This window comes from Pleurodeles waltl, chromosome 5 (assembly GCF_031143425.1).
Source record: "Pleurodeles waltl isolate 20211129_DDA chromosome 5, aPleWal1.hap1.20221129, whole genome shotgun sequence".
Classification (NCBI taxonomy): Eukaryota; Metazoa; Chordata; class Amphibia; order Caudata; family Salamandridae; genus Pleurodeles; species Pleurodeles waltl.
Window position 1 is genome coordinate 787,308,329 of NC_090444.1, and position 27,856 is coordinate 787,336,184.

The 27,856-nt window shown below is 44.3% G+C and overlaps 1 protein-coding gene across 2 annotated transcripts in view; it reads left to right on the forward strand.

The window, feature by feature from the left end:
- TPD52L1 (TPD52 like 1) overlaps positions 1 to 27,856 on the forward strand; it is a 943,512-nt gene that overhangs the window by 443,067 nt on the left and 472,589 nt on the right. The gene's annotated exons all lie outside the window — the stretch shown is intronic.

Below are 27,856 nucleotides of genomic sequence, written 5' to 3' on the forward strand. Positions count from 1 at the left end.
ATGGTAGACTATCTGCTCACAGAAATCAGTGTGCATATTAAACACCCTCACTAATGGCAAATCTTGTCCTTGTTGCATCAGCTCAAACACTCTAATGAACACAGTTGTTCATCAGTGACCTGAACACCACTGAAGCTTCTCACATGAAGGGCATCAGCTGCAGTTTCTGATCATTTTAGCACGTAGGCTCTGTAAGCACTGATTACCACGTTTATCGCATCACTGAGTGCAAAGACTCGTCAGTTAGCTTGATCTAGCGTATAAATTGCCTTCTGTAACAGTCACAGTCACCTTACTGATAAACACCATTTTGCTAGTTTCTTTTTAGTGTATAAATTATCACAACTTTCAAAATGGGTGAATACTTTGTTTTTTGTACTCTTAATCGACGTAAACAGCTGCAGATATTAGGGACAACACGCTTGTAGAGCTCAGAACAAGCCCTGCATCTACCTCAATCCCTTGTTACGTACCTCTTCTCACATGAATCCGTTTGAAAAAGTTTCTCTGATTACCTTCGAGTACAATGCACATCTCCGAACCCATCCCACCTGGGGACCCTCTCCTGGCTCACTGTGCATGTACTCACCTCACCACGCATGAGGATCGCTCCAATCCATCCTGATAAAAAGACTGCCATAGAACAGTTTAATGGAACAATCAAATCAGTATGCATCAGAAGTATTATTTGTGTGTAGAGTGTAAACGACTGTGAAGAAATTAGGTGAATCAGATAAGAGTGGTGCATGTACTAGTCGTTCACGCTATCATACAGTTTATTCTAAAAGGCTAAAATGGATGAGAGATTGTTCCACCTATGTAAACGTTCTCTTTGGAAATCATTTTCAAATCTGAAAAACTGATACAATTTGGAAGGCGACAAAGAAATATTTTCATCTTATATTGCAATGTATTTTATTCGATTCTTCGAGTGGCTAGAAGCTGCTTGATGATAGATTCAATACGGCAAACAGGTGGAGTTTGAAAATATTCAGGCCCTCATTAAAACCCTGGTGGACGGCGGTATTTTGGAGAAAGGTACTGCCAACAGGCTGGCGGTACCTTTCCCCACATTATGACATTGGCGGTTTGGCTCAAGCCAAACCGCCAATGTACCACGTTGTCTGTCAGGGTGGTAACAGCTGCCAGGTGGCTGTCACTGTCCCACCTGCAAGATTATGACCCCGCCTACCGCCATGGTTTTTGTGGCTTCCTTACCGCCACGAAAACCATGGGTGGTAGGCATTATCAGTGCCAGGGAATTCCTTCCCCTACACTTTTAGGGGTCTCCCCTGCCCCCCTCCCCAGAGTCTTCCCCCTCACCCTCCCAGCCCCCCATGACATACACGCACCAATGTACACACGCATACACACACTCATACCCATATTCACCCATGCATGCATACATACATTCACACACACATCCACACACACTGATATACATTCAAGCACCCACGCATTCAGACAACACAACATACATGCACACTCACACCCATTCATGCACACACACATTCCACATGCCACACATCCGCATGCATGCACACAGACACATACACCCACACCCCCAAACACAACACCCCCTCACCTGTCGGAGCACCCGACGTACCTGCTTGCAGGGGGTCCTCCGGCAGGAGACGGGACGTGACGCTGCTGCCAGCAGCAGCAGTCCGCCAGGCCGTATCATGGATCATGATACGGTCTGTGGCGGTCTACTGGTGTGGTGTTGCTGCTGGCAGCAGCGCCACCTTACCGCCATCCGCCGCCATGACCGTAGCTGGAATTCCGCCCACCTTCTGGCGGAATTCCGGCTTTGGTCATAATACGGTGGACGGTAGGTGCCGCGGCGATGGTGTTTTGGCAGCCGTCGCTGCAGCGGTAGGCGGTCATTACCGCCATTGACATAATGAGGGCCTTAATGTTTTCTTTCCATCTCCCGTTTCTTATTTAAGGTTCTTCCTTTTGTACGTCTGTACAACAATGTAGATTGCATGCAAGTTAATTTTTACTAGGAATACAGCAGTATTGAAAAATAAGTTAAAATACTGGGTAGAATAGCTCTCCAGGTTGAATGTGGCACAGAAGATAAAAAATGAGAAATATACTTTTTTCTCTTCTTAAAAGACTTGTCCTGGTTTTGATGGTCAAAAGAACCACACTCTTAGTCATTCCTTTCATATTTCAGTATATTGATATATTTATTTAAATTATATTTGTAAATAGTATTTTATCTTATATTGTGGGTTCCCTTTTGTCATTTTTCTGTGCAATATTGCAGGCATTAGTTCACATGCATTAACAAAAAATATTCTTATGTGTGATATTCTCTCAATTAGTTTATTTCAGTTTACATAAACCATACAAGATCAGGAATAAGAAAATATTAAAAATAACATCTACAACAAATAAAACAACAAACAATATGCATTAACATAAAACAGAACAAATACATTGGATTAAAAGTTTTAACAAAACAACCCAGCAAAAAACTCACTCTTTATTTCTTATTAATGCCAACAGGACATATCAAAAACCATACTACGGCAGGCATAATCAGAGGGTCTGAAAGTAGCTGAGTAAACAATAACATTGGATGGCAATTCCTAAGCTGACTCTTTTTCAACACAAGATCTAAGTACTGCCTTTGGGTGTATCATAAACAGTAACAATTCTATGATTTTTTCGGGCAGAAGGCAGAAAGGAAATGTGGCTGCCCCTCTACAGTGCAAACAATGGGCATCCTGATGTGCCTCTGAATGGGCAACAGGGAAGGTGGCCTGATTGGAAGACAAACTTGCAGAATGTGTCTTCTTGCAACTGGGACCATAGGATGAGTTCCCCTCCCTTAAGCCTTGCTACACCACTCCATGGTTGTAAGGCACAGGGGAGGAGGCCTCTTCTTATGGGCCCGAATGCACCAAGACATCTTTCTTTCAATTGGATTGTCAGGGACCAGAAGAGTACTGGGGTGCCACGGAGGCCTGGCTGTGTCCCACTGGTCTGGGGCCCCATGTTGGTGGGCTGAGTGTTGGTTCTTTGGATGCTGCCCACACTGCCGTGGCTAGTGCCGGCCCCAAACACAAATGTAACAGAAGAAGAAAAAGTTCATTTCTATTTGATAGATCATCACACGGACATAGGTCATGGGTGTGCCTCCCAGATGAAGAATAGGGGACTGATTAAGAATTTTGCAAATGGAATACTCCATCACAAACGTGATGGATATTCAGTCCGCCATATTACGAGTTGCATAGGATATAATGGAATTGTAATTTGCTGAACGGGATATCCGTCACACTTGTGACAGAGTAACCCTTTCCATCTAGATCATAATCGGGCCTCTAGTTGGCAGCAATAGGTGATGAAATGTGCTACTTCTAAATTAAATCAAATGATATTTGTTAGAAATGAGGTCTTTGGTTGGCAGTCAGGTTACCCCCTGTCCAAGCAAGGACCCTCCTTCTAGTCAGGGTAAGTCACACACAATGCAAATTATCCTGGGCCCACTCTCTGGTAGCTTGGCACTGAGCAGTCAGGCTTAACTTAGAAGGCAATGTGTAAAGTATTTGTGCAATAATTCATACAATAACACAGTGTAGCACAACAAAAGTACACCACACAGTGTTTAGAAAAATATATAATATTTATCTGGATAAATGCAGGTCAAAACGATTAAAATGCAATAAGAAGATGTTGAGATATCACTTTAAAAGTGATATAAAGGGGGTCATTCTGACTCCCGCCGGCCGCGGTAACCGCGGTGCCGGCGGGAGCCGCCAGAATACCGCTGCGCGGTCAGAAGACCGCCGCGGTTATTCTGTGTTTCCCGCTGGGCTGGCGGGCGACCGCCAGAAGGCCGCCCGCCAGCCCAGCGGGAAACCCCTTCCCACGAGGAAGCCGGCTCCGAATGGAGCCGGCGGAGTGGGAAGGGTGCGACGGGTGCAGTAGCACCCGTCGCGATTTTCAGTGTCTGCATGGCAGACACTGAAAATCTTTGTGGGGCCCTCTTACGGGGGCCCCTGCAGTGCCCATGCCATTGGCATGGGCACTGCAGGGGCCCCCAGGGGCCCCACGACACCCCTCACCACCATCCTCAGGGCAGCGGAAAACCGGCGGGAGACCGCCGGTTTTCCGTCTCTGACCGCGGCCATACCGCCGCAGTCAGAATGCCCTTGGGAGCACCGCCAGCCTGTTGGCGGTGCTCCCGCGGTCCCCGGCCCTGGCGGTCCATGACCGCCAGGGTCAGAATGACCGCCAAAGTGTCTTATGTCTTTGCAAAACAAGTAAATGTCTCTTAAAAACAATAAAGGTCTCTTGCAAGCACAAAGTACCTGGTTCGCGTTCAAAATCTCTGCAAGGGACCGCAGAGGAGGCGATGCATGGAAAATGGGGAGGTGTGCGTCAGTTTAGCCCCTTCGCACACTGACTTGCATCGTTATTTTCTACGCAGGGAAAGGCTTTGCATCAATTTCTGGCGGGTAGACTTGGTTCCTCTTTGCGTTGTGTTTTTTTTTGGTGCCCCTGGGACTGTGCGTGGAATCCTGGGCCTGTGGAGCGAAGTCACAAGCGCTGTGTCAATCCAGTGGGCGCTGTGTGGAAATTTCTCCAGCACGTCAGGCGTTGTGTCGATTCCTCTCTGGAAGTTGGGCTGCGTCGTCCCAGGTCAGCTGTGCGTCGATCCGGTGGGCCGTGCGTCGAAGTTCAAGTCGCAACGCAGGCGCTACGTCGATCTTCTCCTTGCGAAGTCACGCTGTGTCGTCCTGGTTCGTCGCGCTGTGAATTTCTCACTACGGGGCAGGCTGTGCTTTGAATTTTCACCGCACAAGGAGTCCAGTTGCAGGAGTGAAGTATTTTTGGTCCTGAGACTTCAGGGAATAGGAGGCATGCTCTATCCAAGCCCTTGAAGAGTACTTCTCAGCAAAGCTATCGAGCAGCAAGGCAGCAGGGCAACAGCAAGGCAGCATTCCTTGTCAGAAAAGCAGTCCCAGTGAGTCCTTTGGGCAGCCAGGCAGTTCCTCTTGGCAGGTCTGGTTCAGGGATTCTTCACCAGCAGATTTCTTGTCCAGAAGTGTCTGCGAGGTAGAGTGTCTACCCTAAGAAGTGTCTAAAGTCTGTGGTTGTTGGTCCTCTTTTTATACCGATTTTGGCCTTTGAAGTAGGCCTACCTCAAAGGAAAGTCTCACTTGTTTGTGAAATCCTGCCTTGCCCAGGCAAGGCCTCAGACACATACCAGGGGGTTGGAGTCTGCATTGTGTGAGGGCAGGCAGAGCCCTTTCAGGTGCGAGTGACCACTCCTTCCCTCCCTCTTAGGACAGATGGCTCATCAGAATATGCAGGCTACACCCCAGCCCCGTTTGTGTCACTCTCTGGAGAGAGGTGCAAATAGCCCAACTGTCAACTAACCCAGACAGGGAATTCACAAACAGGCAGAGTCACAAAAATGGTTCAAGCAAGAAAATGCCCACTTTCTAAAAGTGGCCTTTTCAAACACACAATCTCAAAACCAACTTTACTAAAAGATGTATTTTTAAATTGTGAGTTCAGAGGTCCCAAACTCCACATGTCTATCTGCTCCCAAAGGGAAGCTATGCTTTAATCATGTTTGAAGGCAGCCTCCATGTTAACCTATGAGAGGGATAGGCCTTGCAACAGTGAAAACCGTATTTGGCAATATTTCACTGTCAGGATTTATAAAGCCCATAAGTACATGTCCTACCTTAACCATACACTGCACCCTGCCCATGGGGCTACCTCGGGCCTACCTTAGGGGTGTCGTACATGTAGGAAAAGGGAAGGGTTAGGCCTGACAAGTGGGTACACTTGCCAAGTCGAATTTACAGTTTAAAACTACACACACAGACACTGCAGTGGCAGGTCTGAGACATGATTAGAGTGCTACTTATGTGGGTGGCACAATCAGTGCTGCAGGCCCATTAGTAGCATTTGATTTACAGTCCCTGGGCACCTCTAATAGATTTTACTAGGGACTTACTAGTAAATCAAACATGCCAATCATGGATAAACCAATTAATAGTACAATTTACACAGAGTGCATATGTACCTTTATACTGGTTAGCAGTGGTAAAGTGCTCAGAGTTCAAAAGCCAACAAAAACAGGTCAGGAACAATAGGAGGAAGGAGGCAAAAGGTTTGGGGATGACCCTGTAAAAACGGCCAAGTCCAACAATATTCAAAAAGATTGTCTGCAAACCTCAGATAAGGTTCCATCCCACTAGCATACTTTATAAACGGAGTACATTCTGACTAAACTTTTAAAAAATCCAGGCAATCACTCTCACTTGTCTTGCAGGCTTAAAACAAGGATTTAAAGCCCAATTTGTCTGGAACTGCATTTTTTTCAGTTTATTAAATAATTCAGTTTGGGCCCACAGCTCAGCTAACGCCCTCAAAGTATATCAGCCAGGATATTTTATTCCTGAAACTGAGCGAGAGACAGTCAAATTTGAGTTCCCTATTAAACGTTGCTGCTGGTTTACTCCACAGGGTGAGCCATAAGAAGAGTGGGGACATTTTTATGCTGTCTTCCACATACTCAGGGCCCACTTCCTTGTGAAGAACAGCCAAAGGAGCAGACTGATAAACTAAGCATACTTCTTAAAAATATATTCACAGCTATCTTTTTACAAAATGTAATAAGAAATCAACAGATTCCATTATCACACGTGACAGCGCATATAAAACCACACCAGCTTAGAGATTAAAAGGCTGCTTTATTTATTCAGACATGCCACTGAAACCTTAAATACATTACAAGATATTTGACTTACCCACCTTGCTAATACAAAGTTCAAACTAACTTCCCCCTACCCTGAATCATCCCCACGAAGAAAGCCCCCAACAAACCATGCAAGCCTTTCACACCACCCCCTCTCATTTCATTGCCCTGCATTCATCGAAACCCCAACCCTCACTCCGTTGTGCACCGTCTGCCAAGACTGCCCTGCCGATCCTCAACTGTTGCGTCCCATTTCCTGACTGCTCTGCTTTTCTGTCACCTGTCCTATGTACAACACAAAGCCTCAGTTTTCTCCCTTCCAATACGAAATAGTACAAAGAGCTAAACTTAAAAATAATTATAGGTAGCAAGGGAGGGAAAAATGATTTATCTGGCCTGCCTGACAAGGGCCACAGCGCTGAGAGGGTAATAGTCCAACTGATCACTAAGTGCCAATGCACCCCACCTGACCCCAACTAGCCAATTAGAACCCTGTGTGGCTTGGACTGCGCCACCCATCTGAGAAAACCCAGGGGTGGACATCCAAAGGACGCCATCCCCCTCAGCCCACATCAAAGGTTAATGAATATATTCTATAAGTGTTTTGTGCGAAAAAGAAAAGTATGAATGGGACTGGTAATACTCAGCAAGCTAATTGTGTGTGTCTGGCTTCATCTTAGATGCAAAGATTGTTTGCTACGTCTGTTCATTTTGCTTTGCGTGTAGTCGTGTAATGCCTTTAACTTTACCTCACACTGCGTTCCCAATAAGTAAAATGATCATATGAGAAAAGGGGGCTATAGCCTGATAAAAAAAACTGAATAAACAATTTCTTTAAGCACAACCTTTTGATATGTTTTTGTAAAAGAACAATGCAAGTTCAATCTGAGCAGCTATTCCAAAATAAAATGAAAATTTCACTGAAATGCAAAACTTTTGGCTGCTAGCGTAAATCTCCAGCCATTTCCATGGTGGGAAGCAGTGGGAGAGCATCTTGCGAACAGTGGCGGCCACCAGAAGTCTCAAAGGGGGTGGGGAGATGGGAAAACAATAAAATAAAATAAAAATACATGAAAAAAAAAATCACAAGTCTGCTGCCGCCGGCCACCTCGCTACTCTCCCGATGGTTTCGGTGTTCCAGCAGTCCCTGAGACACCACCACAGGCTCCCCATGCAATCCTGGTGCTACTCTCATGCTATACCTTGCATGAGAGCAGCGCCATGATTGATCTAAACGGCTAGGTCTGCAGATCAGATAATGCACTGGAGTCTGTGCTGTTTCTCCAACCTGGCTGTACTACAGAGCTGAGTTGGAGAAACCTAAGTGTGCTTGTCAGTTTGGTCAGCCTAAGACAGCTGGACAAACTGACATGTACACTTAGGTGCACACACTCAACTCCTCCTTCCCCCTCCCATGGCCCATCCCGGACCCTCCTTTCACATGCTGGTTCAGAGCCTGCAGCTGAAAAATAAAACAATGATTAGGACTGACCATGCCTTGAACCTACAGTTCCCACCCCTTGCTTAGATGATAGAGATGGCAGAGTCCAGGTACTGGGTTCAAGGTTGTTGAAGCCTTCTGTTTCTGAGGTGCTAGTCAGGAGGCCAGCCAACAAGCCCTTGGAGTGGCTCTGGGGTCCTGGGTTCAACAGATGCAGGTCCAGTCCTTACTAACCAGACAAGAGGACAGCAGGTCAGCACAGCAGGGCAGAAGTCCTTCCGGGTAGCGTTGCTTCTTTCTGGCAGAGTCTCCACAGGCCCAGAAGAGAACAGAAGAATTGGTGTCTATTATTTATATACCCGGTGTTCCTTTGAAGTGGCAGAAGCTTCTAGAGGTTTCCCTTTGAACTTCACAGGTTTCCTGCCTTTCCTGCTCTGGCTCCAGACTAATTACAGGGAGTATGCATCCCTTAGTGTGGAGGCAGGACAAAGGCTATTCAAGTGTAAGTAGAGCTGTGCCCAGCTCAACCCTTCCATCTTGCCAGTCATGGCCCATCCAGGTACATCTAAGCTATCATTCTGTGTGGCTGTCTAGAAGGAACACACAAAGCCCAACTGTCAGCTACACTCAGTCATGAACCCCAGAAACAGGGTGCAGGCACTAAATGTAGAAGGCAGGAAAAATGGCAATCTTCTAAAAGTGGCCTTTTCAAAATTGTAATTTAAAATCTGACTTTACAATAACCAAGGATTTTTTATTAGAATTCCAAAGACACCAAACAAAAACTGGTTTCTTGTTCCCATTTGAAAGTTACTGTTTATTAAATGTAATAAGGTAACTCAAATGTTATGCTTTGGGAGAGGTAGGTCTTGCAATAGTGAATGTAGGAGTCTTTCACTACTGGGACATGCAAAACCTAAAAGTACATGCCAAACTTTTTTAATACACTGCACTCTGCCCTCTGCCCTCTGCCCTCTGGGCTGTCCAGGCCCTAACCTAGGAGTGACATGAGTATTAAAAAGAAAGGTTTGGGCCTTGCAAAATGTCCAGTTTGCCAGGTTGAAATGGCAGTTTAAAACTGCTCACACAGGCTGCAATGGCAGGCCGAAGACATATTTAAAAGGGTTAATTAAGTGGGTGTCACAATCAGTGCTGCAGACCAGCTAGGAGCATTTAATTTATAGGCTTTGGGTATATGTAGTACCACTTTTCCAGGGCACTTACATGTAAATTAAATATGACAGGTGGATACAATCTAATTCTATCATTAGGGAGAGGGCACAAGCATTTTAGCACTGGTTAGCAGTGGTAAAGTGTGCAGAGTCCTAGAGCCAGCAAAAACAAAGTCAGCACAACAGGAGGGTTGAAGGCAAAAAATTAGGGGAAAAAACACACCAAGGATGCTAGGTACAAACAAATCCTTTTTTTGTGAAATGTATTTACAAACACTTCACGCCTGGTTTGCATCACAAAAGCAACGCAAACCTGGTGCATAGTGTGTTTTGAGGTTTACTTTCCAGCAAAATACTTAATTATATTTCAAAGCAGCCCTAAAGTAAAACAAACTAGCTCTAGGCGCTACTTAGCATTAAGGAGGTGCACCGTCGGTGGCACATAGATTTGTCCATGTACCCACCCACAGATGTTTATGTTAATCCCTATCTACTTAATTTGGCAGAATTTTGCATCAAAAAATTATGCCTTCTCGAGGTAGGAATTACGTTAGAAAAAAGATTTAGGGGCATATTTAAGAGCCCTTAGCGCCACCTTAGTGCCGCTATAGCAACTTTTTTTCAATGCATGCATTGTGCCACTTTGTAAACCCTTGCACCACATTATTCCTGAGCCAGGCATAATGTATGCAAGGGGGGCGTTCTCGTCCTAGGATGCCGGTAAAAATGGTGCAGTGAAATTTAACAGATTTCACGGCACCATTTTTGGCATAATTTTTAATACCTGTTCAGAGCAGGCATTAAAATGAAGCTATCATAGAAACTTATGGACCTCCTTGCACTTTCCTACACTAGGGTCAACAATTTTGATGCGAGTGTGGCAAGGTGCCACAATAGCATCAAAAATGTTGACGCTTTTGTGCAAACGACTACCATACTATTATAAATACAGAGCAACCATGGTGTTGTTAGGTGCCGGAAGGGGGGATGCAGAAAAAGTGGCGCATCAGCACCACTGTTTCTTAACCCCTTTGGTGCCTGGGACGTTCCGGTTACGTCCTCGGCAGCACTGCTCGGGTGCTGAGGACGTAACGGTTACATCCTGCACCTAGTTCATGGGGGGAACGCTAGCGCTCCCCCCATGAGCCTCTCACCCACCCCCCAGGGCAGGCACCCCAACCACTCCCTCCCCCTCCAGTGACATCTGATGATGTCAGTGCCCCATTGCACTGGAAGCTCAGCTTCCAGCACGATCAGGAGAGAAATGCTTGCCTCTTTGCCTGCCCCCACCCCATGCTTGCATTTCTCTTCTGATCGGGGGGTAGGTGCGGTCAAAAAAGCATCAAAGGAAAGGAAAGGCCTTTCCTTTCTTTGGTGTGTTTCTGAGCATTTCTGCAGCCAGATCGTGAAGCGATGGGGGGCAGAAACCTCTAGACACCAGGGAACATTTTTTTTTACTCATGGGGAGCGAACCTTTAGGCAAGGGTCACTGCCCTGGTGGCTTAATTGATTTTAGGGCATTTCTGCCCCCCCTTGGGGGCTGGTCGGCCTATTTTAATTAGGCTGATCTGCCCCAAGGGGGACAGAAAACACTAGACACAAGGGATTTTTTTTTGTGACAATTTCACAAAAGAGCCACTCCCCTGGGGGGCAAATTTATTTTAGACCATTTCTGCCCCCCTTGGTGGCATATTGGCCTATTTTAATTAGGCTGATCTGCTCCCAGGACGGGCAGAAACCACTTAGCACCAGAGATAGGTGTGTGTGTGTTTTGTTTGAGGGGGTAGCCACTTGAGCAAGGGTCGCTACACTTGGGGGTAGATCGGCCTATTTTTGTAAGGCCCATCAGTCCCCAAGTGGGGCAGAAAGCCCACCAGACACCAGGGAAGATTTTGTTTTAAAAAAAAGAGGGTGGGGGAATGGCCATACCCCCACCCCAAATATATGGGGACAAACTTTTTCTGCCCACCGGTGGGCAGATGGGGCACTTAGCCCCGATCCACTCGCGGGGTGGGGAAGAGGGCAGAAAGCCTACTAGATGCCAGGTAATTAAAAGAAAAATAGTGGGGTGGTGGTTACCAACCAGTGTGGTCATGGTTATGTCCCCACCCCAACTGAAGGGTGTAACAGTCTTTCAGCTGTCCCCTCTGCACACTAAAATACCTTATCCCAACGGCAAGCAAGAGGACATTTGATTATTTTGGGTTTTGGTTTTACATTTGGGCCCTGAGAGCTTGTCTAACTCTCAAAATCATCCCACTTCCAATGGTGAGGGCTGCACTTTTTGGACTTTGGGACGATGCCATGTAGAAAGATCTACGAGACCGAGACACATCTGAAAACTAAACATCTGGGTGGGTCCAGGGTGGTGTGCGTCACATGCACCATGCACCATTTTCTTACCCACAATGCCCTGCAAACCTCCAACTTTGCTTGAAACCACACATTTTCCCCACATTTTTGGGGTGGAACTTTCCAGAATCTGTAGAAATCTACAAAATTCCTACCACCCAGCATTTTCACATCTATACAAATAAAAATTCTCCCCCACATGACAGCCTAAAAGCGTTTTTTTCCCAAACTGCCCTTTTGGACCCGCTTTGGTTCTCCCTCAATTTCAACATGTTTTTCGCTCTTTCCTGTCACAGGCATTTGGCCCACCTACACAAGTGTGGTATCATTTTTATTGGGAGACTGAGGGAAACATTGGAAGGTAGGAAATTTGTGCCGGTGTGGTGATCCCACACAGGGAAATGTGGTATTTATTATTTTTTTTTAGCCAAATTTGAGGTTTGCTGTGGATTCTGGGTAAGAAAACACTGGGGGATCCACGCAAGCCACACCTCCCTGGATTCCCTCAGGTGTCTAGTATTCACAAATGTCTAGGTTTGGTAGGTTTCCCAAGATGGATACTGAGCCCAGGACCAAAAACGCAGGTGCCCTCCGCAAAAACAGGTAGTTTTGTATTTGGTCATTTTGATGTGTCCATGTAGTGTTTTGGGGCATTTCCTGTCGCGGGCACTAGGCCTACTCACACAAGTGAGGTACCATTTTTATCCAGAGATGTGGGGGAATGATGGGTAGAAGGAAGTTTGTGGCTCCCTTCAGATTCTAGAACTTTGCAGCACCGAAATGTGACGAAAAAGCATTATTTTCTGCCAAATCTTGAGGTTTGCTAAGGATTCTAGGAAACAGAACCTGGTGAGAGTCCCACAAGTCACCCCATCCTGGATTCCCCTAGGTATCTAGTTTTTAAAAAAGCACAGGTTTGGTAGGTTTCCCTAGGATGCAGCTGAGCTTGAGACCAAAATCCACTAGCACTAGGCACTTTCCAAAAAACACGTCAGATTTCAATGTAAAAATGTGATGTGTCCATGTTGTGTTTCCTGTCCTGGGCATTAGGCCTACCCACACAAGTGAGGTACAATTTTTATCTGGAGAATTGGGGGAACACAGAATAGAAGAACAAGTGTTATTGCCCCTTGTCTTTCTCTACATTGTTTTCCTTCCAAATTCAAGACAGTGTGTAAAAAAGACGACTATTTGACAAAAGCCCTGTGATTCACATGCTAGTATGGGGACCCCATAATTCAGAGATGTGCAAATAAGCACTACTTCTCAACACCTTCTCTTGTGCCCATTGTGGAAATTCAAAGGCTTCCTTGATACCTATTTTTCCCTTTTTATATTTCACCAAATGAATTGCTGTATACCCGGTATACAATGAAAACCCATTGCAAGGTGCAGCTCCTTTATTGGCTCTGGGTACCTAGGCTTTTGACGAACCTACAAGCCCTATATATCCTTGCAACCATGAGAGTCCAGCACATGTAACGGTATATTGCTTTAATAGATTTGCCATAGCTGGAAAAAGTTATAGAAGAAAACGTGGACAGAAATGGCTCTTTTTTCACTTCAATTTCAATATTTTTTTATTTTAGCTGCTACTTTCTGTTGGGAAACCTTAAAGGATCTACACAAATGACCTCCTACTGAGTTCAGAATTTTGTCACCTTTTCAGAAATGTTTAGCTGTCCGGGATCAAGCATTGGTTTCACACCCATTTCTGTCACTAACTGGAGGGAGGCTAAAAGCACAACAAATAGTAAAAATGTGGTATGTCCCAGTAATATGCCAAACGTTTGTTGAAAAGTGTGGTTTTCTGTTTCAAGGCTGCCTGTTCCTGAAAGCTGGGAAGATGGTGATTGTAGCACCACAAACCCTTCATTGGTGCCATTTTCAGGGGAAAAAACACAAGCTTTCTTCTGCAACCCTTTTGTCCCATTTGTTTTAAAAAATGAAATTTTAGCTGTATATTGGCTAATTTCTTGGTCTCTTCCAGGGGAACCCACAAACTCTGGGTACCTCTAGAATCCCTAGGATGTTATAAAAAAAGGGCCTTGTTTTTTTCCAACCCTTTGGCGCATAGCATGTGTACTGCGCCGTATTGCACACATGCAAAGTGGTAAAGTGTTAAACTTTGTCAAATTATGGAATTTAGTGCCGGAAGTGTGCCTTCCCAATATAAAACCTATGCTTGACATCACACACGTACCCTTGCACAATGGTGCAATGGTGTGTGCATTGGTGCAAGGCAGCCTAAGGTACGCCAGCATTAGAGGGGAGAGCAACAGCAGTACATATGGAGTTGTTGTACAGTTGTCTTTTCACGCAGCACATCAACTTTGGTTACTACACTGTGTGACAGCTTAGTAAATCTGCACCTTTGTATCTCCATACCAAGCACTCCTAAAATATAATGCGTATCTGTATGGATGACATGTGACTCATAAACCTTGTTGTTCTCTTTTTCTTAAATAACATCGAATTCCACACTTGTATGGCTCACTGTCTCCATATATGTGGGGATGTAAAGCGATCTGACACTCTTCACTGGGGTGAGTAGCGTTATAAAATAAATAAATGTAAGACAGGGGCTAAGGAGAGAGGAGTGGCACCATTAGAGGGTATTAGTGAAGGAATCCGTGACGGAGGTCACTGCAAGGAAAGGGCACCAACAAAGATTGTCACGAAGGACGCCACAAAATCTAGCCCTGCGTTCATTTGTCCTAAGATCACTATATATGTGGGTAGGAGCCATTTTAGGTAAAATCATATGAAGCTTTCACTAAATTTTGCAGAGAGACCCAATTTCTTTCAATCAGGCTCCTTCATTTCATGTGCAAAATATAGACGCAACAGCACCCAACAAATAGTTTGGTAAAGTGAAACACTCAAATTCATTTTGGTCCGCATTTAAAGGTTGTGCCCGCACTTTTAAGAAAAGGTTTCTGTGTTTCAAGTAGAATATGAAAATAGTTTATTTGTTCATGTCTTGCATAATTACTCCACACAACTTTAGCGATTATAATGCTGCATGGTACCCTGGGACGGGTTGCATCAATTCACATTCAGAAATAAGCCATTGCTAATCGAGAAAGATGTACGGGGCCGCTGCTGGAGGAAGAAACAAGAATAGAAATTGTAGCCTTGTCAGTTGCTGCCAAATTTTATGCACTTACACGTAGTACTAAATACAACTAAACACCAAGAAAAAGATCGTGCACTTTTTATAGCATTCTTCATAATTGAGAACCCTGCTGCTGACTTACCGTTATAGCTTAAAGGTTCCCCTGGCAACAAGGAGCATGCTGGGAAAATCTTAAGAAGGGCTATTTCAGTATTGAAAGACAATAGATCTACATTATAGTTTTATGCCTCTGCAGTTCTTTTTTTATACTATTGAAGTTCTAAAGAATCTACGAGTAGCGCATTGGACGCAGCAATAAGCACAGGTTTCGATGCTGCAAGCCACGGAAGTTTGACGAGGAAAAAGACCCAGATGACAGGTTGAAACTTCAACATATAGAGAAAATGGACAAAATGTCAGGATCCGTGAAAGGTCTTGATCCTTTGTAATACCGGCAATGGACTTTGATGTCTTACAAAATTTTTCATGAACAGTTTGAATGGTTGAATTGTCATGCCACTGATACAGGCCTTAGTCAGATCCATATTTTTATGTGGTCATGGCCCTGAGTTCTGAACGAAAGGCTGTGCATTATAGGTATTTTCTTTCCCAATTATTTGTAGAGAAAAAGGTGCAGCATGCAAGGTTTTGAAGCACTCAATGCATTTTTTTTTTTAAATCATTGTTGGTCCTACAGAATATCATGGTACAAAAATATCAAAGGCAATATATTGACAAATAAGTGCATATAGATATAGAGGTAGTTATAGTTAGGTCCTAGTTCCTATAGAAATAGAGTCTTTTTACTTGCCTATACCTTTGGCGCGGGTTGACATATCTTCATGAAATTTGCCAAACAAATTCACCAATCACGTCAGTTGCTGTTTGGAAAGTTTCAAGGTGATCTGTCATATAGGGGCCCAGAAAAAAAGGGGTCCCAAAATGCATTTTCCCCATTAATTTGTCCATAGGGATTGTGAGCAGCGATAGTGCAGAAACTATTGGACAGAATTATACCAAATTTGGCAGAAAGGTAGCTCTTGATCCAGAAGCAACTTTTTTGTTCTTCAGTGTAGATCTGTTCAGTAGTTTTAGGGCAATAAAAGAAAGTCCAAATTTGTATATACAGGGACACTTAGGATTTGCGACCCCTCCTGATCTCGTGCTGAGATCTAATTGGCTGTCAACACTTCAACAAGGAAGTGTTGGCAGCCATTTTGGGGCTTGTCTTAAACACCAGGAAAAAGGTTAAAAATAAAGATAGGGGGCAGTGTGCGGACACCCTGGCCCTCTTATCTCTGGCAGTGGGGTCCCAGAGGGACCTCCCCAGAGCTAAAAAGCATATATATTTTTTTTTGCTGCAGATTCACCACAGGGTCATGAATCTGTGGCAAAACATTTGTTAAAAAAAAGAAGCGTGGACTTCCTAGCTTTATAATTCTTAAGCACCTAGGTGGGCCAAGTCCCAGGGGCATTGTTAATTTATTTTAATGTGGGGGGGGAACCTGGTCCCCCCCAGCCCCATGGACCACCACTTCCCCAGGGCATTCTTGAATTGTAAGGGGGGACCACCTGGGCCCCCCACAGCCCAGGGGACCACAACCTCCCCGGGGCTAATATTAAATGTAATGCGGGGGCTGCACGCCCCACCCGCACCCCTGGGGACTGCCACCTTTCCAGAGCTATTGTCAAATTCAATGCGTTGGGCTGCGTGGCCCGCCTGCATCCCCTGGGACCACCACCGCCCTGGGGCTATAATGTAATTCATTGCGGGGAAGGCATATGACCCCCCCACAGCTCTGGGGCAAATGGAAAAAATAGAATGGTGGTCCGTTTCAGACCCCCAGGCCCTGCGGACCACCACCTCCCTGGGGCTATTTTTGTGGGATGGGAGCCACACGACCCCCTTCAAGGAGGCACTAATGGCCCTTGGGACCACCACACCCCAGGCCCGGCTCCTGCTATTTCACTGGGTGCCCACCTCCGGGACATACCAGTTTGCTGTGGCTTGATGGCAGCTTTGACAGCTGCCACCAAGCCACAGCAAACAGCTTCCCCTTCATTGGAGTGGAGGTTTCTCCTGTCTCCCTGCCTGCGGAGATGCGGGCAGGGAGACAGAGGAAACATTTCTCTTAGCAGCTCCCGCTCTGTGACAGCAATCCTGGCTCTTGCAGGAGGTGGGGAGCCAGCTGGGACTGTGGGGCCTTCAGGCTTCTCCCAAAGTCCCCAACACCCGCTCTGGAGGCACCCACATCACATGGCTGGGCCCTGGGGGTTGGGGTCTCCAGGGCAGAGATCAGCCCTGTGAAGGGAGGCCACACAGCCCCCAGCCTCCCTTCCCCCCAAAAAAATAATTAGGCTAGGCCCTGAGAAGTGGGGTCCCCACGGCCAAGATCAGCCTAGGGAGGGGGCTGTGTGGCCACTCCTTCCCCCACCAAAACAAAATTAGGCCAGGCCTCGGGGATAAGGTACCCGGTGCCAAGATCAGCCTAGGGAGGGGGTGTACATCCTTCACCCCCCAATAAAAATAAATGTTTAGGCCAGGCTCTGGTGAAAGGTGTCCACAGAGTGACATCGGCCTGGGGGGGGGGGGCGATTATGCAGGGTTGGGTGGTAATAGGGGTTAGCCGCAAGTCCAAGCCCTGCCGACGGCGGGAGATGAGACCCCGAGTTGGGTCTCGAACCTGCCGCGCATAGCGCATTTAGTGCACTTAACATTCTGGCACATTAGGCTTATTAGGAAACCCTCTTTTTCCACCACTTACCGGCCATACCAGCAAAAGCCGGATGTTTGCACATGATTCTCTTTTATACATGTCCTTCTCTTTCCCAGCATGCTGCTCACTTCCTCTCTTCCCAGCATGCATTGTTTCTCTTTGTTTGGACGCATGTTCTTTATTCATTGTTATAATCTCTTCCCCAATCCAAGATGGTGGTGTTTCTACTTCCTGTTTTCTACTTCCTGTCTAGGGGTATATAAGGGGAATTCAGCTTCTTGCTCATTGCGTTGCAACACTCCTTTGGTGGTAGTCACGCTCCGGCTGCTTTCCTCTCGTGGATCCAGTTATTTCTGACCTATCTTCGTCTCCAGTTTTCCTGTACTCTCGGATCTTCAGTTCTAACGTCCTTGTGTCCTCCTTCTGTTTCAGGGAGTTCCTGTTGGAGGTATTTTACCCTTTTGGGGTTTTTCCTCTGGGACTCCTTCTGGAGGGCATGGACTGTAGTGGCTTGCTATTGTCAAACAGCACCGTGGCTACCGGAAGGGGTCGCCCCTACCTCGGCCAGAGCAGAACCTGCCGGAACCGGGGTCGTTCCCCAACTCTCATCAACTTCGACGGTAAGCCCAGTGAAAACCTTGACATTTACAGGGAAGTTAGGAAGGTCCCACAATGAATTTAACTATAAGACTGTGATAAAAGATGGATAGTTAATATATTATTCATCAAAAGCATCAGTCAGTCCTACATAGACTTGAAGCAGGATCCATCATTGGCATACCTCCTCATAATTACGTTCAGGTTGTGTGAAAGGTGCTGAACAAAAGGACACCTTTGTCACACATCAGCTAGCAAGACCGGTAGGCATGGTAAAGAATAGATTATTGTGTGACTTTAAGGGATGGGGCAATTGACATGACGAGCAAGGAGGGAGAGTACACAGCACTCCCCTCAGTGCGCATATGTGTTTGGCCGTCCAAACACACACACGCATTGAGCTCTCTCCAACATGGCACGAGGGTTCCATTGTTAAGCATTTTATAAAAAGCAATGTGAATAAAATAACAATGTTTAGACCTTAAAAGATTTCAAAGATCACACTGTTAGGTGATTTCTGGATCTCACACTAAGATCTTTTTTAGAAAGTAAGTGCAATGTTGACAATTGTGGCCTTTATGCTAGGGCTAGGTCAGCACCCTTGGAAACCTGCAAGACCCAGACATTTCTGAAAACAAGGTACATAGGGTGTTGTGGTTTACATTGATCTCAATACCTTTTCTTACCTAGAATGCCCTGAAATCACCATTTGTCTAAATCATAGATTTTCCTCTTATTTCGGAGAAGGAAAACTCTAGAATCCTGCAAGATCCATAAAATTCCAATCCCCCCGGCATTCTCACGTCTCCCAATAAAAACAGCACCCCAAATATTCACCAAGTGTTATTCATTAATTACATAATATCTCATAACAACAATATATTTGCTATGACCATACATCAGATAAAGATAAAGCAGAATTTCAATAGAGTCAACAGATTTAAATTTACAGAAAAAGAATTGGAAATTGTTAGTAGATGTTGTGCAGAGATGTCTAGAGAGATCAATTAAAATTAAAATGCTTTCAGTCTCCGATGCCCTGATTATGGTTTCTGCAATATTTAGCTCCATAAGATGAATTCTTGGTGTGTTGACCCTGAAAGGATTATCTAGATATTAAACCATTTTTGAAAGGTAATCTGTTACATGGCAGGCTATACTGGGTTATTTCAGATTCACACTACTGGTAGTTATGGTATTTGCAGCCTTCTGCAGCAGGCAAATTAACCTACCAAAGTGCCTAGCTCCTGCAAACAAAATAAATAATTCAAGAACAGATACCTTATCTCGCCAGGCTATATTTCACAACAGACAAGTGCCCCTAGAAATGGCTGTAGAGTGAAGCATTGTTAGTTAAATCTAAGTCATACCTGACTTATGATGACTCTGCCCCAGCCCACTAGGCTAATTAAAGCACTATGCCTTATTGGAAAAAGTTCAGCTATACCTACACGTTAAATGCAAGCAATACAAACAAATCAGAACACTGTCTTCTGAGCTTGCATTGCTTATAATCATACCACTATACCATAAGAAATTCATAGGAAACCCTGCTCTCTCAGTAAAAGCCACCAACATCTGAAACTCACTACCCTCCAGCATTTGAAGCATCCAGGAGTTATGTACACTTCAGAAGACAGCTGAAAACATGGCATTTCCAAGACAACTACACACCTCACACCCCAGCAACAGAACCTGGAAAAGTAGTTGCACCCTGAAACTCAACCTCCAACTTACAATTCACAGGATGGAAACCCAATCCAAACAGCAAACTAAGTTCTATAGGCAGGTAAGTAAAGAAGGTTTCATTTATGTTTTTTTGGGGGGCTTAAATAGTTACATAATTTCAAATATAACATTTCTTGCCCGCACTAGTACCATAACACTCATTCAGCAGCCAACTGTAATTTAAACCTCTTACATTCATATAAGCCATGTTTGCTACAATGGTTGTCCATCACCAGTACTATCCAAACAATGAACCAGCCATCACCATATGAACAGGCATGGAGTAACGGAAGATGTCTGTCACACACTGTGTGCCAATTGCGGAATTTAATGTAGTCCCAAATATCTGTACACTATGTTCCCTTATTTACCTCTCACAATAACACTGAGATATGGTATGATAGTTACAATGCCCATCTCAGCAGACCTCTCTACTCCATCCATGCCATCTTAAGCACCAACCATACACAACATTTATAATTGAACAACCTAGTGCAGTGACCAGCTAGCAGACTATAATCATAAGAAATACCATAAAGCGACCTGCAGAGCTCTTCAAACCTGCCTACATATTGAAAATCCATGTCCTGCATGCCTGTGTCTCTCACACCACATCTCCCACCACACTGCCATTTGCTGCATCCTATTCTATGATAACTGCATCTTGGTGGTCATCATTCATGACATGGGAATACTTTCCATATTGGATCACAAAACAAAGGCAACATCCTTCAACCACAAACCCTATATTGCGAAGCTTGCTGCCTTTGTAGGTAAGTAGTAGGCGTGATACCAGTGATGCAGTTCAATAAAATAGTTATCAGCTGTGCATCACAAAGGTTTATTTTGAGCCTATTACAATCTTTGTTTCCATCATACTTCAGAATCACAAACCAAAATGTGCTTCATTTATGCTTTCATAACTGCTGATATATTTTGAAATGTTTGCAGTAATTCACATTTTGTTATGTTAGAAAAACAATTATATCCTACATTCTCTCCTTTCCACTCCCTGTCCACCAGCATGATTGTCACATAGTTCACTTTACAAAATTATCTCACTTTATAATCAGAGAAAGAAAAGTAAACATCTGAATGTTAAAAAAATAGCCAGCAATTTGTCAGACGACATAGAATCACATTTGACTTCTATCTTTGAATGCACAGCAAATGTGAAAAGATAAAAACAAAGGCCCATATTTATACTTTTTTAGCGCTGCATTTGCCTCATACAATTGTATTTTGTAAATTTTCTCAATTTTTGCGTCACAAAGTGGCGCAAATGCGGCGCTAAAAAAGTCTAAATATGGGCCAAAGTGACATATTTATAAGTGGGGTTGCGTCCCTCTTGCAGCATGCAATCTGGTGCATGTGCAACGCAATACCAAAATGCGATTTTTGAAGCCATGCAAGTCCACCTTGCATGGCACTGAGTGGCTTCATAAATGTGGAGTAAATCACTGCATTGCGTTACTCTGCCCTAGGGAGGCATTCCATGGGTGTTGCATGGGTGTTTCCATGCAACATCCATGGATTTTGATGCATTCCCAGACTTACCAGAAGTGGTAGACCTGAGAATGTGCCAAAATGCTACATCTTCCCAGATGAGGCGTATTGAGGAGCAATATATTGATTTCACCTTGCTTTCTATGTGTGCTGCATTCTGCAGCACACGTAGAAAGAGGAAAATGCTCCAGGGGACTGTTTTTGTGCAGGAAGATGCCCCTTATTGCACAAGAAACAATCCTTCTTACAATGCAGGCAGCCGTGCAACATGGTGCAAGGGTGCCTCCATTGGCGATAGGCGGCTAAAATGGCGCCGGCTCAGGGACAAAGACAGGAATGCACTGTATTCTCTTAAATATGGAGTGTTCCTTCCCTTTCCCTGTCACGCAATGCAACAAGGTGATTTGCTACACTGTGTGACTTGGCCATAAATATGCACTCCAATTTATAGGCATTTTTACTGTTTACTCACCTTCTGAACTCCAGCATAGTTATCATTTTATTTAGTTCCAGTTTTGGATAAATGCTGTGCCATCTTCCTGGGTCCTCAAATGTTGCCCTTTGACTCCGGCCCTTCATGGATGATGGATGAGCTGGTCTCCTCTTGTTTTATAATGACATCTATCTTTCTTTATCAGCCTACTGAATAAGCACTGAATCTTAACAGTCATGCTTTTTATATTGTACACCTTTCTGGTGATTAAGAGAGAGAGCAAAACATATTGTCCCAAGAGAAGCCAGTCTGGCTGCCCCATTTACTTTGATGATGGAACCTAGTAGTTATGCATAGAATAAAAAAACTCTAACCTCTGCATGCTGGTCTGAAATTAAGAAACAACTCCTCAGTATGGCATGTAGTCACCTTTTCTCCATCTTTTGGAAAGACTTTGTGTTTGTCCTGAAAGTGCAAAATCAGTTTTGTCAGTGAAGACCAGTTAAGAAAAAAATAGAACATTATTGTGTGCCACAAATGTTAAAGTTAAGAGACTGGGTTTGTGAAAGATGTGAGTAATTCACTAGTAGTTCGTCTCTCTTTACTGACAAAGACATACTTCATTGTAGCTCTTCATTCTCTCAGGGTAGCGAAGTGGAGCAGTCCAAAGCCACCTCACACGATGTGTGATGGGCTAGTAACCCCATCTCACTGGTTTGCAGCAATACATGGAATAAATATTTTCTTATAAAAAAGGGAATCTTACTTTTGGTACACACACTACTAAATACTACACATCAATTACAAATATATACAATCAGCTAGATGGAGCTGACTTTGGTGATGTCCTCGTATCATGAACACCCTTAGTGGGTCCTGAATCCTATAACCACACTACCTCCCACACTAGATAAAATATCACAATATAGGGATATAATTACCAATAAGGCATGCCTCCTGGCTTTGCAGGATGTCTCCACATTTATAAAAGCAGCAGCATATTACACTTCACAATTGAAGCACCTTAAAAATAAGTGAGGACTATAGCACTATGCAAAACATGTTATAACTCACCATATAAGTGGTTGTGGATATCACCAACATTCAATGGCATTCATTATACCGTAGAACATTGCATTGTCAACCATCAGCGTTGATAATAAAGCATCAGATTTAATCATATGTGTCCAAGAGTCTTTCTTGTCTGTTCACTATGCTGCTACTGCAGCTTTTGGACCATCCACCAGAGGTGCAACAGCCCCAGCTCCAGCACTGATGGAGTCAGTAGAGAGCCTTTCCTGATGTCACAATTTTTATGCCCTGGAACACTAATGTCCTGATTTAGAACTTGGCAAAGGGGAATACTCAATTACAAATGTGACAGATATCCCATCCTCCATGTTATGATTCCACATCCCGTCCTCTGTATTATGATCCCATTATGTCCTATGGGGGTCGTAATATGGCGGACGGGATATTTGTTTCGTTTGTGATAGATTATTCCATGTGCCAAGTTCTAAGCCTGAGCCCTAAGTGTGACTGTGGAAGAAACCTTCAAGTTGGGGGTGTTTTTGCACCTCCTGCAGTCCCCACAACACCTTGAAACCATTGTTGGTGTTCCGGGTCATTCTTAAGATATGAACAAAAAGCCACATATGCTAATTTGAAGTTCCTGCAAGTTCTTATGGGGCACTCCATTTGCTCAACACTTAAAGTTAATACTAGCAATTTTGTGCCATGTTACTTTGGATCTGGCAGCCTCATGCTGCACTTCTTTTGTTGTTTATGGGTGTCCCTACCCCATTCAGGGATCCCACCTACAGACCTTTCTCGTTAAGTGCTGTGGAGGGGCCACAGTGCTGACACAGACCCTACCGGCTCTCCGTTTGCCTTGGCTGATCCATTGCAGGAGCCAGCAACAATCTTTGCTGCCTTAGGTAGGAGCAATGAAACTCTCCTTTGGCTCCTCCCGCATGCAGGAGCAAATTTATTCTCTCCTGTTTGTGGGCAAGAGGCAGTGTACAGGTGTGCCCCACCCCATGGTACAGTGGCATTAAAAACACCCAACATTATTATCTGTGTGTTCTGTTCAATGTGATCCCCTGAGACATTGCTGATTTGCATCAGGCCCTGGGGCCAAATTTGGCTTGAGGAGGAGACCCAATACATACCCCCTACCTAGGGAAATTATTAAGTCAGGGAACATCCAATCTCAGAGGCTTGGCCCTCCCCAGGGGATTTTTAGAAACAATACATGAGTGCTAATTCCTTTTGTGTTTGGTCTCCCCAGGTGACTGTGCATTAAATGTTGATATTGTTGGCCCTGTATGTACGATCTTGATGATTTTTAACTCGTTTTGCTCCTGGTTGCCAGCCCTAGCCACCAGGAGAATTTTCACCTGCCTTCCTATCTGCTAAAGGATACTTTTGTGGGGGGGGATTTATTTTTCTGTTCCCTGCACCCAGACCGGTCTTCTGCCTGGGTTCCTGGTGCTTTCTCCTGCTTGGTGAGCATCTTCAACAGCCCATCACAGCCAGCCAGAAAAACACTGTCCATACCACACTCAGTACATCACACATCCTGCTGGCGTCTTGAATGGTGCATATGTGTCAAGGGCCAGTCTACAAAAGTTGCAGGGGAACTGTCCAGGCTCCCCAACAGGTCAATTCCTCCAACGGTTCCTCTGCAGGCATAAGGGGGTAAGTGCCACTGGCTTTGGAGAGAACCATCTAAGGCCAGGGGGCAAAGCAAGATGTAAAACCCTTCAGTCAATCCTTGCATGGCATCAGGTGACTTCACCTTCTTGCTAACATTCTTATGCTATCATTGCACCTAGGGCCAGTGTCTTTTCATTGGTCTCTATTTTTATGTAGGCGTGGAAGGTTCTATTGAAGCCAGGCACCCCTCGTCAATCCTAGGATGCCACGTCATCACTCCACCCCATCACCAACCCTCCTAAGCAGCATTCTGGGATTTTTAAACGTGGCAACTTCAAGTGGTCTATGAAAAATCCTTCCTTGGGAGCCTCATCTCCGCCCCCCACCTCACATAGCTGGCTGATCCATTCCCACCAAAACTTCAGGCAGGAGCCCCTCCTCGTGGCTGAAGCGGTTCGGCCTTCCTCTTTTGTTTCTGTATGCTTGGGCTACCAGTCCGGGTGCAGTGTGAGAAGTTAATTAGCATATACAGATTTCTGCCCCTCCCATTCCTTTCCCAGGAACTGGGTCAAGCTCTCTTAATGGCTCTGTTGTGTGAGGATGCATTTGATAATGCTGCTGGCCCAGTAGGTGGGACAGAGGCCTAGAATCTGATTATGAGCGCAGCCAGAGAAATATTAAAATTCTCAGAGTGCCATAAAAATTGTAGATAGGATGAAAGGCACTGTGGATCTTCTACACTCCAGACCTAACTAAAGCAAAGCTCTTCTTTGGTGCAGATTTTTCCTATTATGTGTAATTCAGTTAAGCACCTCAAGCCCTTCAATAAACAATGCAGACCTACACCATGAATGCCTACTCACATTATAAGGCATACCCTTAGTCAGCACCACCCCTTTTGCGACAGGCTACCTGAGTGCAGATACTGGGCGGAGAGACACAGTAGTCTCATGTGCAGCCCGCACATATGCACAAATGCTTGTGTAACCAGCCTAAAGCCTTTTACGCAAGCTGCACATCAGTGGACCTTAACTTAAAAGACTGACACTGGCGATGAGCACTCTCCGTGTATTTACACAGGATTTATCTAAGTAAGACTCAGGTAGTCTGACAGAAGAAAATATCGGGAGATTAAATGGTCTGAACCCACTTGCTACATTAACTTAGCTAAAAAATAATGAATAGGTTTGAGTGTAACATCATCTGGAAATAATGTTTAAAAAACTTGCAACCCAATTTCCTTATCATGTACAAAATTATTTAAACCCTTACAGCAACTCCAGAGACTGCCAAAGTTGTTAAGGAGTTATGTAAGTTGAGGAATCACTCTTCAGTTGTCCCTCAAGATACCAGGAGATCAAAAATCACTTTCTCACTTGCCTGCATAGGGTGTGGACGAAAACTATTTTAACAGAGAGAGACAAACAAAGTCATAGATCTAGGCTTCAAGAGTCAGGTCAAAAGTATTTTGAAATAGCACTATTAGATATGCTTGGCAGTAAAAGAAAAAGCAGTGATTAGTGCAAACACTTTTACCTCTGTATTCAGAAAGCAGATTTGTGGAGTTTGTAATGTGTGAGAAGAATGTTTGTGCATCTTTGTTCTGTTGAAATCCGCTGTGGTGTTGATGCATTGTGTTGTTTTTAGTGTTGTGTTTTTGTGCTGCATTATTGCATTGTCTTACTCTTGTTTTGTACTGTGGTTGTTGTGTTCTGTTTTTACTGTTTTGTGCCCTATTGTGCTGTTTTCTTCTTTGTTTTATGTCTCTCAAGACTAGAGCATTGGAACCCAAAGGAAGCTGCCCCCATCTCAGAGCAATTTACAGGGTTTTCCTGAGGAGCACCACATTTGCAGTTTGAAGGCTTTCAAAGGGATCACAGGCTAAAATGAAAAGATTTATGGGAAACCCAAGACATAATGGATAAATGGTAAGGATGGAGCAGCAGTACAGCTGGGCCTGGACATTTTTTTTGTTATGGCTTTTATTACAGTAAATAGAATAAAAACTGATAAAGCTATTAGGATTGGCTTTTGTATAGTGTATTCACACATGCAGACATTAGCTCATACATTGACATAGGCAACATATACAGGAAAACAGGCCGAAAATACCTAGAAACATATATGCTGAAATAGACCAATCTGCCAACAGCCACCTATGTTCATAGACTAGCAGAGAATCAGCTACACAGGCAAAAAGACCTACAGGCACCTATACACATGGATGAGCATACGTGCACTCACCCATATGTACAGACCAATAGTTACATGTTTTATAATTTAAACTTGAGTTAGAATATGCATTCTGTCTGCTGTTTCTCTTTCCACAACCTCCATTTTTCTATACGCACTTTGAAGCATCCTCTGGTTGTGCTAGCTACTTTACAAAACCTATACAAATAGGTAACTAAATAAAAATTGTGAAATAGCTGAGATATAAAAATGGTCTCAAAAGAAATACATAGAATAATCATGGCACAGGAAATAGAAGGTATTAATAGGTCACAAAAGCTTTAGTTAGCAAAGTTAAAATACCCTCTATCATAAGCTAGACATTTATCACGTAGGCCTTAATTTCACATTCCATGTTAACTCCTTGGGGAGATCCAGGGCCAGACTTAATTATTCCATCAGATATCTTCCCATGAATTATTTGCAACAGAGCACCAGCTCCAAATCTGCTTGGAGCAGATGGTAAATGTAACTGTGGCTTTTTCCTTTGCTCGGAGGGGTCAGAGGGTGGATGGTAGTGGTAGGGCAGAGTTTCAGTAACTTCACCTGGGAAGAACTTATTCTGCTCTCCTTTGCTGAAATATGAGTCCAGGCAGATCAACTGCCTGCAGCTCCCACAGTTCTTCATAAGTCTCTGGGTCTGGCACCTCTGGGCCTGGAATCTTCAGGTCCAGAGTTTGAGTACCCACTAATTCTGGATCCAGACACCAGAAATCTACTAGTTGAATGAAGTTGTATCTCCCTAGGATGTGACTTGGAGCACCATGTAATGAGGGACTTTGCATGGATTGTTTATGGCACAGCACGTATAAGTTATTGTTTTTATCTACTTCTATATAGTTTTGGTTGTGTAGTGAACACTTCAGGACCTACTTTTTTCTAGGTGCTAGCAAAAGAGAAAAACATAGAATAGATGTATATGTGTCACCTTCAATTGGAAGATTTTGAATAATGGCATACATTCTGAGACTGGAAGAAACATTGCCGTACTGTCATAGTGGCCTTGACCGTTTGACACAAATGAAATGTTATCATGCAGTAATTTGGGTATAAGACATGGCAATGGTAGAGATGTGGGTAAACCTTGCACCCTTATAGGATAGCGTGTGTTCAGCTTTATCCTTAGACAGACATGAATGCCCTGAGTTCATGGGTTAGGAGAGGTAGGT